The 18,140-nt window shown below is 51.6% G+C and overlaps 1 protein-coding gene across 1 annotated transcript in view; it reads left to right on the forward strand.

The window, feature by feature from the left end:
• Nucleotides 1-18,140, forward strand: part of NPAS1 (neuronal PAS domain protein 1) — a 94,138-nt gene that overhangs the window by 27,633 nt on the left and 48,365 nt on the right. The window lies entirely within an intron of this gene.

The raw sequence follows: 18,140 nt of genomic DNA on the forward strand, positions 1-18,140 counted from the left end.
ATACTGATAACAGCTAGTGGCGATTCTCCTTTAGTTCAACTGGCGGGGTCTGGGCTTGTGAAGCCGTGAGATCTGAGTGCTAGTCCAGCCTTGATGTTCTGAGTGGTCATGTTGTACTTACCACGGTGACTTGCAGGTACTTGTAAAGCACCAGTGGTCTGCTGAAATGCAGCGATGCGGAGAGGTCTGTGTTGTACCGTTTAGTCTGAATAATTTATTTATTGAAAGTGGCTGGGGAGGCGGTAGGACAGAGACTGTGTCTGTCTACCTTAAACAGCCCCGATCACCTCACCACAGCATCTGAGAATCTTGCGTTCTTTAACCTCACAGCGCCTCTGGGAGGCAGGGCAGAGCTATTATCTCAATGTACAGATGGGGAAACTGAGGCACAGAGCAGCATAGTGACTTACCCAAGGTCATGCGGACAATCTGTGATGGAGCAGGGGATTGAACTCACCTCTCTCAAATCCTAGAGTAGCAGCCTAAAGACTGGGCAATCCTTCCTAGCCAAACCGTACTTGATCTCAGACGCTAAACTGACCTGGGCCTGGCTAGTACTTGGATGGGAGACCACCTGTATACAGCTTTCTTTCTGGACCATCCTTCCTCTTAACTGAGGACATTTGGCCTCCGTTAATGCAGTCTTGCTGTGGGCCTTAAAGGTAGGAAGAAGTGTGGCTTACTGAGAGGCTGGGGACTCAGGACACCTGGTTTCTGTTCCCAGTTCTGCCACTGGCCTGCAAGTCACTTCCCCTCTCCATGCCTCAGTTTCCCCAGCTGTAAAATGGGTAGAATACCATCCTCCTTTGCAAAGCACTTTGAGATCAACAGATGAAAAGAGCTAGATAGTATTTACTAGTCACTAATTTCAAGCCCACATTTGCATCTGTGGAACTCATGGCCACAAGGGAAGTTAGTGGCTTAGCAGGAATTGGAAAAGGATTTCCAGGGGGTAATCAGAAGATTCTGAGTTAAACGCCAAGGGTCAAAGGGGGGGAAATAACCCAAGGGCACAATTCACTGTTGCTCTGCCCTTTGCATGGTGCTTTCCACAAGTGCAAAAGTGGGCGTGAAAGTCTCCTGCTTTGCACTGCTGTAAAGGACCACCCAAAGCGCAAGGCAATGACAAATTGGGGCCCCAAATGCATTGGAAGGGCTATAAATCCTCATTTATGCTCAGGGAGGCACCTACCAAGTGTTGAGGGTCAGGAAGATAGTGTCCGTGGAGGCAAGTTACCCCATCACTACAGCGGATTTTGCGACTTGCTGTAAAGCCACTGATAGTGGCCATTGTCAGAGATGGGATACGGGACTAGATTGGTCTGATTCAGTCTGGCTAATTATTATGTTCCCTGCTGCGTTGGAAACTGAACTGGGATAACCAGAAAGTGAAACTGACTACAGACAAAGTGAAACTGACTAGCTTTAATGTACTTGTCTTGGGGGGGCGGGGAAGGGTGTGTGTTTAGCGGGGATAGATAAATGCTTCTGACTCATTTCTCCTTCTAGTCCAGCAGACAAAGGCTGACTGAGATCCAGTGATTAGAAGCTAAAATGAGACACATTCAGGCTGGCAATAAGATGCCCATTTTTAACCATGAGGGGAAATTAACCATTGGAACCAACTGACCCAGAGGTGGGGTGGAATCTCCATCGCTTGGAGTCGAGATCGGACGTCTCTTTCTACAAACCATGCTCCGGCTCGCCCACCAGATAGGGGCTGGATGCAGGAACGGCTGGGCGGGATTCTTCAGCTTGGGTTATTATGTAGGAAGCCAGTTTTATCCCCAGCCAGCAGTGGGGCAGAGCTGGAGCAGGGGAGAGAGCAGAGGCCTCACAATCAGCAGAGCCCAACCCCCCCAGGGAACAAGCCACCTCTCTCCCTTTTGCTTAATAGCCAGGCTTGGTGGCTGCAGGCTTTCTGCATTTTGGGGGCATTGGAGGAGATGGGAGGCCTCTGGCCGAAAGCAGAATACTGGCTGCCCAACCTGGCTTGGGGAAATTGTTCCTTGAGTAGGGAGCAGCGCGGGGGAGGCTGATAGACCGAGTGCTGAAGCCGCATCACTGGTGGAGTGGAGGGAAGAACACGATAGGAGTCCAGGAAAGATAATTGGGGAGGGGGCAAAGACATGCAGAGCCTTGCAGGGGAGCATGTATTTCCTGGCAACTAAGGTGGCCACCCCAATGGGCACAGACCACCCCAAAGTCCTCGGGGGTTGCCTCAGGGGAGAGGCTCAGAAATGGGTCAACCAAAGCAATGTGCTGACCCACGCTACCCCCCTAGGTAGGGCAGGGTCCTGGAGAGCCATGGCCCCCGCTGGTGCTGACATCTCAGTGAGGATTAACGGCTGCTCAACTGTCAGGGAAGGGGAGGCTGGCCAGAGCTGCCTTCTGCCCTGAGCTTGTAAGAGGTTGAAATCATGTTTTCTTCTCCCTCCCAGGCTTAAAAAAAAACCAACCCCATTGCTGGTTGCCTTGTAAAGGTGAATTGTGGAGGCCTGGCCCAGATCCAGCCACAATTACCAGCCTCTCAATCTAATTGACCCAGATTGTCCCCGCTGCTTGATGCAAGATATGCCTCCCTCCCCACCCCCAGCGTCTCAAGCAAGAGTCCTGTCTGCATCGCCCAAGTGGGAACAGGGGGTGCGGGAAGAGCATGTTCTAGAAGCACAAGATGCAAAGCCCCTGGGACTGATTCACCTTGCGTCATCTGCACCAGGGCAACAGGAGTGCAAATCGGTGCCATTCTGATCTAGTCGTGCGTTGCAGTGATGCAAAGGACGGTGCAAGGTGTCGGAGCACTGGAGAATCCAGAGGGGGCCCCCTGAATGTAGGGCACCAGAGGATGGGGTGCACAACGCTAAAGGATACAGGCACTGCCCCCTTCCTCTTCTGGGGGTGCAGGGTGCTGGAGGAAAGGGGTGCAAGATGTTGAACACTGAGCTCTCTCTCCCCCCTGGGGTGCAGGGTGCTGCAGAATCCAGGCTTCCACATCTATAGAATAGACAGGCCACACAACAAGCATTTGCTGGGATGCTTTAACACTCTGACACACACATGCCTGCCCCTGCACTGCCCCTTGTCTCCACAGACAACAGCTGTCCTGGGAGTATTCTAAGTAGATCTCGGGGAAAAATTTCAACCAAACTTTTTTCAGTAAAAAAAAAAAGGCAGGTTCAGTGAAACCGGAACATTTTGTGAATTCTTGCCGGTTTCGCCTAATTGTTTCCCTTGAAAGAAAACCCTAAACCACCATCCTTCTGCTGATCTCCTGTGATGGGCTCGGCTCACAATACAATTTGGAGGCGTGGCGCAGGGAGCGAGTTCAAGTGAAAACTGGCTGTGGGAGTCTCCTGGGGCCAGGACAGCTGACCACTCGTCCCATTCTCATTGCTGCTGTTTTGCCAAGAGTTTGGGGGCATGATTTTAAGGCTATTTACCCATTTGATCTTCTCCCTGCAATGCCTTTTATTTGTGCTGAGTTAGGAACATGCGAACTACCAGGCTGGATCAGAGCTGAGGCCTGTCTCCGACAGTGGTCTGTGCCAGATGCTTCAGAGGAAGGGGTACGAACCCCACAATTGCAGGTTTTGGATAAAGCTGCCCCCACGTTTCTAGATGCGGAGATTCCAAGGCCAGAAGGACCGTTGTGATCATCTGCTCTGACCCCCGGCATAACCCAGGCCGGAGAACTGCCCCACAATCATTCCTAAAGCAGTTCCTTTAGGAACATATCCCATCTTCAATTAAAAATGGCTAGAGATGGAGGATCCAACGATTAATTACTCTCACTGTTAAAAATTTACACCTTCTCAAGGGTCATGGTGGATTCTCCGTCCCTGGTGGTTTTTAAATCAAGATGGGACGTGTTTACAAACGAACGTGTTTCGTTCAAACAAGAGTTAATTCAGGGCATTTCTCTGGCCTGTATTAGACACGAGGTCAGACCAGAGGATCGCAGTGGTCCCTTCTGGCCGTGTAATTTACTATTTACATTAGGTCTCACCCTAATCTCTAATAGAGATTGATTTAAGCCCTGATACAGGATGTTTAATTAATAGCCCTTCCAGACTGTTGTTAACATGAATTTTTGTCACTCCAAATATTGTTGCTCTCTGTAGAAACATGCAGTTCTGGAAGGGGAGGGGTCTAAGGGTTGGAGCAGGGAGGACTGGGATTCAGGACTCCTGGGTTCTATTTCTAGTTCTGGGACGGGGGGAAGGTATAATAATTGGAGCAGGGAGGACGGGGATTCAGGACTCCTGGGTTCTATTCCCAGCTCATGGAGGGAAGTGTCATCTAGCGGTTAGCGGAGCAGCCTGGGAGTCGGGACTCCTGGGTTCTGTTCCTACCCCTGCTACAGACTCCATGGAGTGAGTTGCTGTCAGTGAGCGGTGGAGTGACGCTAGTCCCCTAGAGGTGAGCGGCTCTTCATTCTCCAAGCCTCCCGGCCTCCTCTTTCCCAGGAGCACGTTGAAACCTTCCGCGTGTGAGTGAGATAAGATGGTTGGCGGAGGGCAGGCACTGGGGTGAGTTGGTTACAGCAGCTCACGGGAGCTGGTGTCACGCTACGGAAAGTCGATCCGTGCCCTGTGGTGGGGGGCAGGAGGGATAACTGGATCTTCAACCCTGGGAAGGGGGCTTGCATGCAGGAGACCTACAAAGGGCTCACGGGCTTGGTGAATGGAAGGGGCTGTGCATTCAGTGACCTTGATGCTTTGAGCAGAGCTGGGAAAATAACGAGGGAAGAGAGTTTGGAATCAAAATCCCTGAGTTTGGCTTGCCGTGAATCCTGGGGGTTCAGCCAGACATCCCCCCCCCACACACACACACACACAGAGCTTTGAGCGGAGAAGGCATCACAGCTGGTGAGCCCGGACAGCAATATATACTTGACCCCCAAGAGTTTCATTTGGGTGGGTCAGTCCTTGAGGAAGGGAAGGGAGCATGAAGACCGTTGGATGATGCCTTGGTAAAGCAGGAGAGGATGCTAAGGCATGATGGTACAATTCATCTCTCCAGAGCCTAATTCAAAGGCCCCTTTCAGCACTCTGGCCATGTTATTGGGACCTTAAAGCAACCTTAAATGACACTCACCCCACAGTGTAGATGCTAATCAGCCCTGTAGAGGCTAAGGCAGAAGGGACCATTCTGATCACGTAGTCCAGTGGTTCTCAAACTATTGTACCGGTGACCCCTTTCACACAGCAAGGCTCTGGGTGCGACCCCCCCCCCCCTTATCAATTAAAAACACTTGTTTATATATTTAACACCATTATAAATGCTGGCGGCAAAGCAGGGTTTGGGGTGGAGGCTGACAGCTCGCGACCCCCCCCCCCATGTAAAACCTCATGACCCCCTGAGAAGTCCTGACCCCCAGTTTGAGAACCCCGGACATAGTCTGACCTGCGTAACCCAGTGATCCCTGCACCCAGCCCAGATCTTGTGGTCGAGCTAGTGTGGAGCTCTTTAGAAAGAGACCTCTGCTGTCGCTGGAGATGCCGAGTGATGGAGCAGCCACCCTGACCCTCGGGCATCTGTTCCAATGATTACTCCCCCGCCCCGTTAAAATGTGCACCCCTGTTTCCAGTCTGCATTTGGCCAACTTCAACCCCCAGTCATCAGCTCTCCTGCCTTTGTCCGCTCAGTTAAGAGCCCTCCGTTGTCAGAAATCTCCAGGCCTAGGTGCTTGTGGCCCACGATCAAGTTGCCTTCTCTTGGCTAAACTAACCAGGCCGAGTTTGCGTGAGGCAGATTTTCTGGTCTTCTTGCCTACGGAGCCGGGAGGCGTGATCCCTCGTGCTCTGAATGCACGGCTGGCTGAGTGGATCGAAGCATTCAATGGATAAAAATATCTCGTATTGTTCAGCAGACACCAGCGAGTTCTTCCTCCGCCAACAGCTGCACCCTGAATAGGGGGCTGGCTGGCTCAGGCGATCGGTGGCGACATGGAGAGGGGCCCAGCTAGTTTGCAACGGGGCCGGTCTGTTGCTGAGAGCGGTGGCTGTTTTGGTGGCCTGAGTGAAGTGAATTTGAGGGGGGTTCTCAGCGGGACAGTAAAATCTGCCACTGCGGTTGGCGTTAATAGCTGGCCCCCTTGTCCGGGAGCTTCAGCAGTGAAACCATTAAGGACCGGGGCGTGGGCAGTCGTGCCTAGTGGTTGGAGCCGGAGTCAGTAGCCAGGTGTCGGAGCCAGGGTTGCAGCTGGAGTCAGGAACCAGGAGTGGGAGACCAGGGGTCAGAGCCAAAGTCAGGGGTCAGAACCGGGTTACCTGGAGTGAGCCAGGACGGGCAAGGCTGAATCCCAGGCAGGAGCAGGGCTGGGAACAAGTAGGCGTAGGCGAATGGTTGGAGCAGCCTGCTGGTGTTGCTGACCCCAAGAGCGGGTTTGCTAGGCCCCTCAGCCAGTCGGGCAGCTGGGCCAGCCGGGTGGCTGGAATGGGCCCGGGGGTGCCTCGTTAAGCGAGCCGGTAAGCAGGCCAGCTGCGGGTCCTTAACCCGGTATTAAAAGGGTCACCGAGCCGGGCCTGCATTTTCGCCCCTGCGGCCCAGCGTGCTGCTTCCAAATCCCAAGGAAATAAAAAGCCACTGGAATGCTGCCGCCCATACGCTGGATCCGCTCTGCGGACACGTCAGTTTTAAGGCTCTCAAAGGGATCGTTAGATCTTTTCATCTGACCTCCGGCATAACACAAGCCACAGAGTTTCACCTGGTGACCTTTGCAGTGAGCCCAGTAGCTTGGGTCGGACTAAAGCATATTCCAGAAAGGCAGCCGGTCTGGATCTGGAGCCATCAAAAGACGGAGAAACCCCCCCCACACACACTTCCCTTGGGTGTTAGTTCCTATGGATAACCGTCCTCACTGTTAAAATTAGGGGTCTTTTTTACTAGTTTGAATTTGCCCGGCTTTCGCTTCCAGCTGTGGTTTCTTGCTCTGCCTTTCTCTGCTAGATTACAGCTCCCATGAGTACCTGGGATCTGTTCCCCGTGAAGCTACTGACACACTGTAATCAAGTTGCGTTTGGATCCTCTTGTTGATTTCAGCTCTGTCACTCGCTGGCATTTTTCCACAGCCTTTTAAAAACGTGGACACCAGAACTGGATTCCAGCATCGGTCTTACCCATGCCATAGACATAGTTGGCTGAGTATGCCCTTTTTTGCCACAGCATCACACTGGGACCTCCTGATTGTTGCTTATCCTTTTCAGAGTCTCTGCTTCCCAGGGCCCGTTCTCCAGGGACAGCCTTTGTTCCTAGAAGTAGCACCTTCCCTGGAGGACGCCCAGGAGCCAGCGCGGGCAGATCTGGCTGGTTTTTACAAGCACTGAACTCTGCTTTGAAGGAGAAGCGACCCGCTTTATCAGCAGCCCAAGACAGGGTCCAATCTGTGATACCCCAGCTGTGGAGTTCAGGCTTGTGAGACCTGGGGTTTATTTCCGGCTCTGCCACTGAGCTGCTGACCTTGGGCAAGTCACTTCACTGCCCCATGCCTCAGTGTCCTTGTCTATAAAATGGGGATAATGCTGCTGGCCTCCTTTGTAAAGTGCTTTGAGATCTGCTGGTGAAAAGTGCACGATAAGACCTCGGGTTATCCTCTGTGTTTAGGGGCCTCGGTATTTAGAAGGGGGCTCAGGTACTGTATTGATCCGTAGGACAGAGCCTGCATAGAAGGGCTTTCAATAGAAACAGACAGAGAGGAGCAGGGGTAGGGAATGGGATTCAGTGTACAAGGAAAGCGATCAAGGTGTGCATTTGGCTATTTCTTCGTAAAACACATACGCACACCTCCCCAGCGATCCCTTGGTTAATTTGAAGGTAGAAATGGTATTATTATTATGATGTATTTGTATTATGGTAGCATGTAGGAGCCCCACTGTGTCAGGTGCTGTACTTTTTTATTGCTATTAGGTTACTATAGAGTCCCACCTAGGACTACCCAGTCATGGCCCAGGACCCCATTGTGCTAGAAGGCATTTTACATTTAATTGCTATTAGGTATATTACGGTAGCACCCCATTATGCTAGGCGCAGCGCATTTTTATTGCTATTAGATGTATTATGGTAGCACTTAGGAACCCCAGTCGTGGCCCAGGACCCCATTCTGCTAGAAGGCACTTTATATTTTATTGCTATTAGCTGTATTACGGTAGCACCTAGATGCTGCGGTCATTGTGGCCTGGGACCCCAATTGTGCTAGGTGCTGTACATTTTATTTCTATTAGGTGTATTACGGTAGCACCTATGTGCTGCATCATGGAGCAGGACCCAACCCTGTGCTGGGCGCTGGACAGACATAGAACGTAACAAAAAGCCTTGCCCCAAGCCGCCCTGAGACTCTTGAAGCAGACGCTGTGATTCTTAGGGAGTTGTCAGCTCCTGCAGCTGGGGGCTGAAAAACAAAAAATCAGGTGAGTTGAGGAGTCGATGACCTGTCCTGGTGTATGATTAATTTTCTATGTACGAGGCTCGGTCCGTCTGTCTGTTTCACTGGACCACCAGCCCGTTCAGAGACCCTCAGAATCTCAAGGTGTGATGATAAAGCTGCAGGCTCTGAGTAACCAGGACTGGAGTCCCGTGCCCAAGATTCAGAAATTTCCACTTCCCACTTCAAAGTGGGGTCAAGGGAGAGGGGGGGAGGTGTGTCGGTGGCTCGGTGCCCCCGCAGGGGCCCAGAGAGCTTGTTGGAACACGGGCGGCGTGAACTGAGCCCTGCCTCTTTCATGCCGAGTAGAATATCCTGCTCAATTATTCAGCAGTGCGGGCTTGAAAAGGAAGGAGGCTTCTTGCGACGGCGGAGGGGGGAGGAAGGAAGTGAGGTGCCTTTTAAAGAGAAATCTCAGCTCAGGAGAGAGCGTGTTGGGCATGTACATGTGCGTGGGCTTTTCTGGTTTCCTAGAGATTGGGACTGGGGTGAAACCAACAAAGCAAACAAACTTTAAAGCCCAAACCCCAAGTTGTATGTCAGGGGAGGACAAGCTCAAAAAGGGAAGCTGAGAGCCTCCCCTTAGGGAAGATCTCCCTCAGTCTCGGTATCTTGTTATTTTCAAAAGCTATGTTCTTCTAGCTCAACCACCAGATATGGGCTGGAGGCAGGGACACCTGTGGGGGATGGGGGCTCTCTGGCATGGGTTATGTAGGTCAGACTTTGGGTTTGTCTAGATCAGTGGTTCCCAAACTTGTTCCGCCGCTTGTGCAGGGAAAGCCCCCGGCGGGCCGGGCCAGTTTGTTTACCTGCCGTGTCCGCAGGTTCGGCCGATCGCAGCTCCCAGTGGCCGCGGTTTGCTACTCCAGGCCAATGGGAGCTGCTGGAAGCAGAGGCCAGTACGTCCCTCGGCCCGTGCCGCTTCCAGCAGCCCCCATTGGCCTGGAGCAGCGAACCACGGCCACTGGGAGCCGTGATCGGCCGGACCTGCGGACGCGGCAGATAAACAAACCGGCCCGGCCCGCCGGGGGCTTTCCCTGCACAAGCGGTGGAACAAGTTTGAGAATCACTGGTCTAGATGAAGAGTTAGTGCCCAGGAAGCTGGAATGTGACTCGACAGCGTACTAGCCTGCTGCACACTATGTCTGGGTGGGCCCTGCTGTGGCACACTAAAATTTCTGTAGTGCGCAACGCCGTTCTCCTGTGTCAAAACAGAATAGATCAAAGCACACCAGAAAACTTTTGGCGTGCACTGTGATTTCACTGTTGTTTTGTCCAAGGTCACACAAAGTTAGCAGAAGAGCTGGGGATAGAACCCATGATGTCCTGAGCCCCAGCCACCCCTGCTCTAACGACTAGACACCGCTCCTCTCCCAGAGCCTGGATAGAACCCAGGAGTCCTGACCCCAGTCCGCGCTGCTTATATTATTAGACATCACTCCCTTCCAAGATCCCGGAGCCCTGACTCTGAGCCCCCATTTCCAACCACTAGACATCACTCCCTTCTTAGAACCAGGAATAGAACCCAGGAGTCCTGACTCCCCATCCCTCCCAGCTCTCACTCATCCACAGGTCACCCTTAAGCTAGGCATCAACCCAGCAATCCTGACTCCTGGGTCCCCCATACTCTAATTACGCCTTCAGATTCCCTTTCAGAGCCAGAATAGAACCCAGGAGTCCCAGCTCAAAAACCCCCTGCTCTAACCACCCCTCCCCTCCCAGAGCTGGTTAGAGACCCCAGGAGTCCAGCCCCGCACCCAAACACTAGACACCACTCCCCTCCCAGAGCCATGAGCGCGCTCTGCCTCAGTTTCCCCCTCGGTACGATGGGGCTTATGCCCCTGCTGTTGCTTCCAGGGGGCTGTGATGAAGGGCTCATTAATGACTGGGCAGCGTCCAGATATTAGAGGGGCACGGAGCATATACAGGCACCTGAATAGAGAAAGAGGGGCTCCCCTGCCAAGCAAGAGGCAGTGTGGGCTAGTGGTGAAGGGCCAGGCCTAAAAGCCACCAGACCTGGGTTCTGTTCCCACTGTGCCAACTGGGCAAGTCACTTCCCCTTTTTTGTGCCTCAGTTGTCTGCCCCTTTGTCTTTTGTGCCTTTTGGACTATAAAGTACACTCTTTGGGGCAGAGACTATGAAATTTGGGCCTCTAGGTGCTACCGTAATACACATAATAAGGGAGGACCTGCAGGCTGATGTGATCACATGGAGGCGTTCCTGGCAGGCTGATGTCTTGCGGCATCTCCCAGGGCTAGGGCAGGTTATTTCTCCATTCAGGAGATGCTTAGCTCCTTAATGCTGTCAAAGGCCAAAGGGACCACTGTGATCATCTGTCTGACCTGGGAAAGCAGGGAGTCTCTCCTGGCAGGAGGCTGCCACGGAAGGGCTTGTTATTATGAGGCAGCTTTTAAAGATGCGTTGCAAACATTCTCTCAGTCTCGCAGCCCCTGTTGCCCCAGGGGAAACTGAGGCATGAAGCCATGACTTGGTGAAGGTCACAGAGCAAGTCAGGGACAGAGCTGCACAAAGAACTCAGGAATCCTGACTCCCCTCTTTCTCTGGACCACACTCTCTCTGAGAGCCAGAGGACTGAACCCAGGAATCCTGTCTCCCATCTCCACCCCAGGGATAGAACCCAGGAGTCCTGACTCCCAGTCCCCTCTCCTGTCCTTAGACCCCCTATGCTCCCAGAACCACAGAATAGTCCTAAGGAGTTCTGACTGCACCCCTTGGCTCTAACCTCTAGACCCCACTTCCCTCCCAGAGCCATAGGACAAAACCCAGCATTAATTCCCAGCTCCATCCTAGCCCCAGGAATAGAACCCAGGAGTCCTGACTCCCAGTTTCCTTGCTGTAACCACTAGACACCCCCACATGCTCCCAGAGCCACAGCATAGAACCCAGGAGTCCTGATACCCTGAGATCAGCGACACAGAGACCCTGTTCTAACCACTACCCAGCACTCTCCTCTGTAACTTAAAGTTTGTGCTGAACGGAAATGGATGTATTTGGCTCCCCTTTCCCTCTGAACCTGTCCTAACAGACCAAGGAGACGTTGAATCTGAGACGAACAGCAGGGGTTGTTATTTGGTGCTTTGTTACTTTAAGAGTTGGCAACTTTCAAAGTATTAAAAAAAAGAAGAAGGTATTTTTCATATATATATGTCCCCCCCTTCTTCCCTCCCTCCCAGCCTAGCAGCTTTCTAATTCCTACATTAAATGCTTTTAATTATAGGAGCATTCGGTCTGACCTGCGGGGTTATTTCAAGAGAGGCGAAATGAAGGAATTAAAGAAAATGACAGAGAAAATTGCGGCAATTAGCGGAGTTTGCATTGTTCGGCGTGTCTGTCAAGGGAGCTCTGTGTTTGTTAGTTACAAGTAAATTCATACAGATAACAGAGGGAGCGATTATAAATGCCATCTCGGCTGCTGCATGGTGCCGCAGCTATTTTATTATTATATATTTTTTTTGTTTAATTCTTTGTAAAATAATATTTCTCCTCCAAAGTAGGGCCCTGGGAAGAAAAGACTTACCCTCTCTGCCCCCACCTCCTTCTCTCCCCCAGCCCTGCAGGGCATCTGTTAAGCGCTGGTCCTAGAGGTTCATTCCGTGTCTGCTTCCAAACGGGAGTATTTTGCATGCGTGTAAATGACTACACAGTTAATAAAGGAGATCGGCTGCTTCCTGGGACGGTCTGGGCTAGTGGTTAGAGCTCTGGGTGCCTGGAGTCCATCCCCACTTCTGCCACTGTCCCAGGGTGGGCGTTTCGATAGGAGAAAGTTGTGCTGCTTTAACACTTAAACCCTTTGGGGTGGCTGTATCGATGTGGCTATTTCTGTATGGGCGGGGAATAGCTAGAGCAGGAAAAGGCCACGTCTACACTACACTGCAGTGTAGCTGAGTTGGCCGGGGGTCTGATGAGAAGAGATTTCTGAGCATCCCCGCTGGGCTGGCAGAAGCCCCTAGTGTGCTGGCAAAGCAGGGCTTTTACTGGTACAGAGCAGGGGGGTGGGAGTCCGGACTCCTGGGTTCTATTCGCAGCTTCGGGAGGGGAGTGGTGTTAGTGGTTAGAGCAGGGGGAGGGGCTGGAAGTCACAACTCCTGGGTTCTCGTCACGGCTCTGGGAGGGGAGTGGGGTCTAGTACAGCTTGTCTCACTCTAGGGCAATGGAATAAGTTTTACCAGTAAAAGCTCAGCGTTGCTGGTATAAACCGCGTTCACACTAGGAGTCCTTTGACTGGGATAGCTACACCGGTATAGCCTCCCAGTAGGAGTTTTGGGGCAAGCAGCTTAGTTAGTTTTAAGAGAGCTGGACAAATTTCTGAGTGGGACGGTATGGTGGAGCTCTTGTGAGTGTGGGGGGCAGGGCTGAGGAGCCCTGCGGCTCACTTCTGGTTTCTCTCTTATGTTCCTAAAGTGCATGCTTCAGGGCTCCAGCTGGCCACTTGCAGCGGTCAGGAAGGGTGTTTCCCCTGCAGTGTTTTCTGGGAGACTTTCTTTTTAGCGCCTTCCACTGAAGCATGGGGGTGGCCATGGCTGGAGATGGGATATTGGACGGGGTGGGTCAGGGCTCTGTGGTGGCACCAAGCGTTCTCTCTATCTAGTGCTTGGCTGGCTGGTTCTTGCTCGTGTGCTCCAGGTTGAACTGATCATCACGTGTGGGGTCAGGAAGGAATCCACCCCCCAGGTCACATTGGCAGGGAGCCTGAGGGGTTTTGTGCCTTCCTCGGCAGTGTGGGGTGCAGGTCTCTTGCCCGATTACCTGGGTAGATCTCAGTTAACCATGGCGGGGGGCCCTCGGTCCCTCCTGTTCTCCACCTGTGGCATGCAATAGTCTCATCTCCTGTGGGCTGTGTTGGATTTTCGGTTGTTGGGATTAGTGTGTGGTTGCTGGGAGGGGCTGGTGGCCTTGAACTCTATGACTCTATGAACAGAAGCCAGGTTTTCTGAATCCCAGTTCAGTGCACTGGAAGTTTTGTGGAACACTCGCAAGGCCTCGCCCCTTGAGGGCTAACAAGGGGCGGGGTTAGGAGCATTACAGCCTGCCTCCAGCCATGCCCATTTGGGCCTTGAGCTCTGGACACGTATCAATTGCAAACTCCCGCAGCTAGACATTAGGCATCTGACTGCCAGCTCCTTGGGGGCAGGGCCTGGCTTTTTGTTCTGTGTCTGTACAGCGCCTAGCGGCCTGGTCCAGGGCTGGGGCGCCTCGGTGCTCCCGTAATACACCTAATAGCAATAAAAATGCCCAACGCCTGGCCCAATGGGGTCCTGCTCCATAACTGGGGATGCTACCATAATACATCTAGTAGCAATAAAAATGTACAGCACCTGGCGCAATGGGGTACAGATAGGTAACCGGTTTCTAGGCACCACTGTAATACTGCTAATATCATAAAAATGTGCAGCCACTAGCACAATAAGGTCCTGGTCATTGACTGGGGTTCCTAGGTGCTACCGTAACACACCTAATAACAATAGAAATGTACAGCACCAAGCATGTAGGGTCCTGGTCCATGAGGGCTAGCATAATGGAGTCCTGGGGCTCCTAGGTGCTACCATAATACACCTAATAGCAAAACATATGTACAGTAGCTGGCACAATGAGGTCCAGGCCCATGACGGGCTCCTAGGCACTACTGTAATACATATAATAAACCGTAACATCATTTAATCTAGACTGCTGGGTACCCTGCAGAATTGACTTTGCAATAGCATAGGGAGGCAGTGTGGAGGAGCGGATGTGGGAGAGTTAGGTACTATTCCCAGCTCTGGCAGGGGCTGCTGGGTGACCTTGGGCGAGTCATTTCCCCGCTGTGTGCCTCAGTTTCCCCCGCTGTAAAATGAGGAGAACAATACAGACTACAGCTGGGTGACATTTTTCAGGTGAAAGGTTCCTGGCCCAAAAATGCCGATTCAGCGACACCAAAACGTTTTGCGACTTCGTGCTGATTTTGGTAAATTGTTAGTTTAGGAAAAACAAAAAACTCCAAAAGCCTCAAACGGTTTCATGTCACTGTGATTTTTTTCCCAGTTTGCAACGACTTCATATTTCAGAGTGTCCTTTAATTTATTTTGTTTAAATTAAAAAATCGTCCAAATCAAAACAAGACATTTTGATTTTGTCAGAACCAAATGTTTGATTTGACTCAAAACTATTTTTTTTTCAACTTTTCCATTCGCCAGACGTGTCTAGAACTTTTGTTTGCGGTCCAACCCAAAACAATTTTTTTAGACTTTTCACAATTGCCAGTGAATCAAAAAATCTGTTATTCACCCAGTTCTGATATTGGCCACCTTTGTAAAGTGCTTAGAGACCAAGCGTCCACGTAGGAGAGGAAAGTGTTACTATTAAGTGATCATTTTGCACTTATCTGGCACCTGTGGAGGATCTCAAAGCAATTTACAAACCGGAACTACCTTCCTGATCCCTGTAGGAAGGAGGGGAATTATTATTACAGATGGGGAAACTGAGGCACGAGGCCGGGGAAGTGACTTGCTTCAGCGTCTCACAGCTGTTCCCTGGTGATTTATAAAGCAGCACTGCCGTTCTGTGCTTAACTCTTCGAGGAGAGGAAAGATCCTCGTATTAGCGAGAGTTTTACGGTAACAGAGGACAGTGGCGAAATGAAAGTGTATGGGAAAGGGGCTTGGGGGTGAGGTTGGAGGTGATGCTTCCAGGGTTTGGGCAAATGGGGGACACAATGAGGCAGAAGGATACGTGAAATTTGCAGCAGCAGAGGAGAAGGTTCTTGTACCCACACCAGGTGGCTTATGGGTCTGGGTTAGGGTTAGGGGTTAGGGTTAGGATTAGGGGAGGGCAGGGAACAGAGCAGGTTGAAAAAACAATGCCAATTCCCCTTGAAATGTCAAATCTCTTTTCTTTTCACAGGGTTCAGAACAGACCCAATTTTGATTAGTTTTAAAAAATTTAGTGATTCCCGCCCATAAACTCACAGATTTTTAAGCCCAGAAAAGGACCGCTGTGATCATTATCTAGTCTGAACTCCTGAATAACCCTGCCCAACTACTCCTGAGTTTGATTTCAGCCAATTTAGAAGGAAAAAGAAGCAAAGCAGAAGTGTGCGTGCCCCAGAGAGAAAGAGAGTGGAGGAGGGGTGAGGGGAGATGGAGGGAAGGAAAAAAGCAAAGAAAGAAAATATATAAACGAGAAAGTCAACACACAACCAATTTTACTCTTAATTTTTTGGTTCCAGTTTCATTGAAAAAAATTGTTGTTTTTTTTTCGTGAAAATGTTCAGTCCATCAGTGGGGCATAAAGGGGTCAGGAGACAAGTTTGTCCCATGTGGGGAGACAGCTGAGGAAGGTGGCGAAGCAGGGAGCTGGTCAGAAAATGGAATTTGCCTCCTGGGGGGAAATCTGTCCCGGGGGAACTCATTTTCGTCCTGAATTGGAACGAAGCGTTGAAATTTTGAAAATGGCGCATGGACTGAAAATTCCCAGAGAATTTATTCTGGAAGCCTGTGAACGTTTCCTTTTCATAACCTCAAAGCGTTATTTTATACATGTCAGAATAAACTATATAAAATAGGATATTAAATATCATATCAATGTAACAAAATGAAGATTTTCACGTGCCGTAGAAGTCGAAACTAAATGAATCAAAATAAATCAGTTCAACTTTCTTGCTTTAACATTTTTCCAGCAAAAATGTCATCGAAATCGACACCTTTTGGATTCAACGAAACTGCGTTTTCTGATGGAAAACGATTCTGGCGACATTTTTTTCGGCCAGCTCTAGGGGCAAACCCATGGGGAACCACTGACTTCGTCCCGGAGACGACCACCTCCCCGCACCCCCAGCCACCTCGCTCCGTGTTGCCTTGATCAGTTCAGTTCCTGCCCCCACCTCCCTTCCAGCTCCTCCATCAACCCCAGGAGCCAGGGATCTTTGCCTTCAGCTGCTGTGAGCCAGGGCTCTGTGTAGCAATGAGAAAAGCCTGAAAGAAAGGTTAAGCTCAGGTCCTGTGAACCTTTCAGGCTTTTGGGGGAGCTGTGAATGCAGAGCTGATAAATATTCCACTGCCATCCGCCTGGAATGTTCAAAGGACAATGGCAAATTCTCTCCCTCTCCCCAGAGCAGTGGGTCTCTGGCTTGTGTGATGTGCAAATCCTCCTTCACCAAGCCGAGTGTGTGTGTGTGTGTGTGTGTGTGTGTGTGTGTGGTTTAAGATGCAGGATGAGACCCTGGTTCTATAAGATCCCCCTCCCCCCAAAAAAACCTCCAGGAAACAGACACTGCCTTATAAATTTCACTGGACTTCAGGGAAACTTGTCCTCCGATCCCTGGTAGAAACAGTCCTTCCCTTCTTGCTCACCCCTTTGTAAATCAGAAGTAACTCCACTGGAGTCAAGGGGGCTGATTCCCATCACCCTGATCCAGGTGTAAGTCAGGAGTCACCGTGTTGGAGCTGATGCAGTAACACCGCTGAGAGTCCTTAGGCAGCGTCTTTGCTGGAGAGTTAACTCGAGTTATCTACAGAGTTGAGCCTAGCTCAGGTGAGAGCAGCCACCTGGCCAAAAAAACACAGCCCAGAGGGGTCGTGTTAGCAGCCGGTGTGCTGGGCTGACTGGCGCTGTAACTTCTGATCCCCGGCGGGGCAGCCAGCTTGCATTAAAAGCTACACTGCCCTTGAGTGACCGGTGTCTTGTGTGTGGACAGCACTTGAGTTATAACTCGCGTTAACGCTGCCCGGGAGAGACTGGATGCGATTGACGTTCACGGCATGGACAATGCTTATTTCAGCCCGTGTGCTCAGAGCCGCTCCCCCAGCTTGTTACCCCAGCTGGGGAAGAACTCCCCGGTCGTTCATTTCGCCTTGCTGGAAGGGCTACAGCTTCCACGCTCCCAAATGTTTGGGGCCTCCAGTCTCCAGGTGGGTGGTGGAGGCGGAACATAAGTAGCTCGCCGTGACCCTGCGTTCATTTCAGCGACTTGCCTTGCCCTGAAGTGAGAACAGCTGAGATGCTGGGAGGCACAAGAGACCCTGATTCTCCCCCCTGTCTCCAGCAGCAGCGGGGATGCCAGGCTGGAGGGGGCTGGCTCAGGGCCTGTACTGCTGTCTACTTCCCCCCTGTCCCCACAACACAGATTCCTGCTGTACACCCACCCCCCATGGTCTGGTCTCGGTCTGCATCCCCCCACCCCATCCTGCGCTCCGCCCCCGTCGCAGATCAGGTCTGGTGAAACAGGCCTGCGTTGTGAGCTGTCAGCCACTGGGGTATCACTCAAAGCCAAGGATGGTTTGGAAAATTCCCACTGGGTGGCGGGTGGGGTCTAGTGGTTACAGCAAAGGGGGTGGGGCTAGGAATCAGGACTCCTGGGTTCTATTCCTAGTTCTGGGAAGGGGAGTGGTGGCTAGTGGTTAGAGCATGAGGGGGCTGGGAATCAGGACTCCTGGGTTCTATCCCTGCCTCTCGGAGGGGAGCAGGACCTAATGGTTGGGAGGGTGCTGGGAGTCAGCTCCTTGGGTTTATTCCCAGCGCTGGGAGGGGGGCTTAATGGTTAAAGCAGAGATTTGGGAGCCAGAGCTCCTGGGTTCTGTTCCTGCTTCTGCCCTTGACTCACTCGGTGCCTTAAGCAACTTCTGTACCTTGGTTTCCTCCATCCTTCACGTGGGGGTTTACCTGCCCCCCCCCACCCCCAGCATGCATGTGTCTGAGGCCTAAATCAGTCACATTTACAAAATG

Source organism: Malaclemys terrapin, chromosome 20 (assembly GCF_027887155.1).
Source record: "Malaclemys terrapin pileata isolate rMalTer1 chromosome 20, rMalTer1.hap1, whole genome shotgun sequence".
Lineage (NCBI taxonomy): Eukaryota > Metazoa > Chordata > Testudines > Emydidae > Malaclemys > Malaclemys terrapin.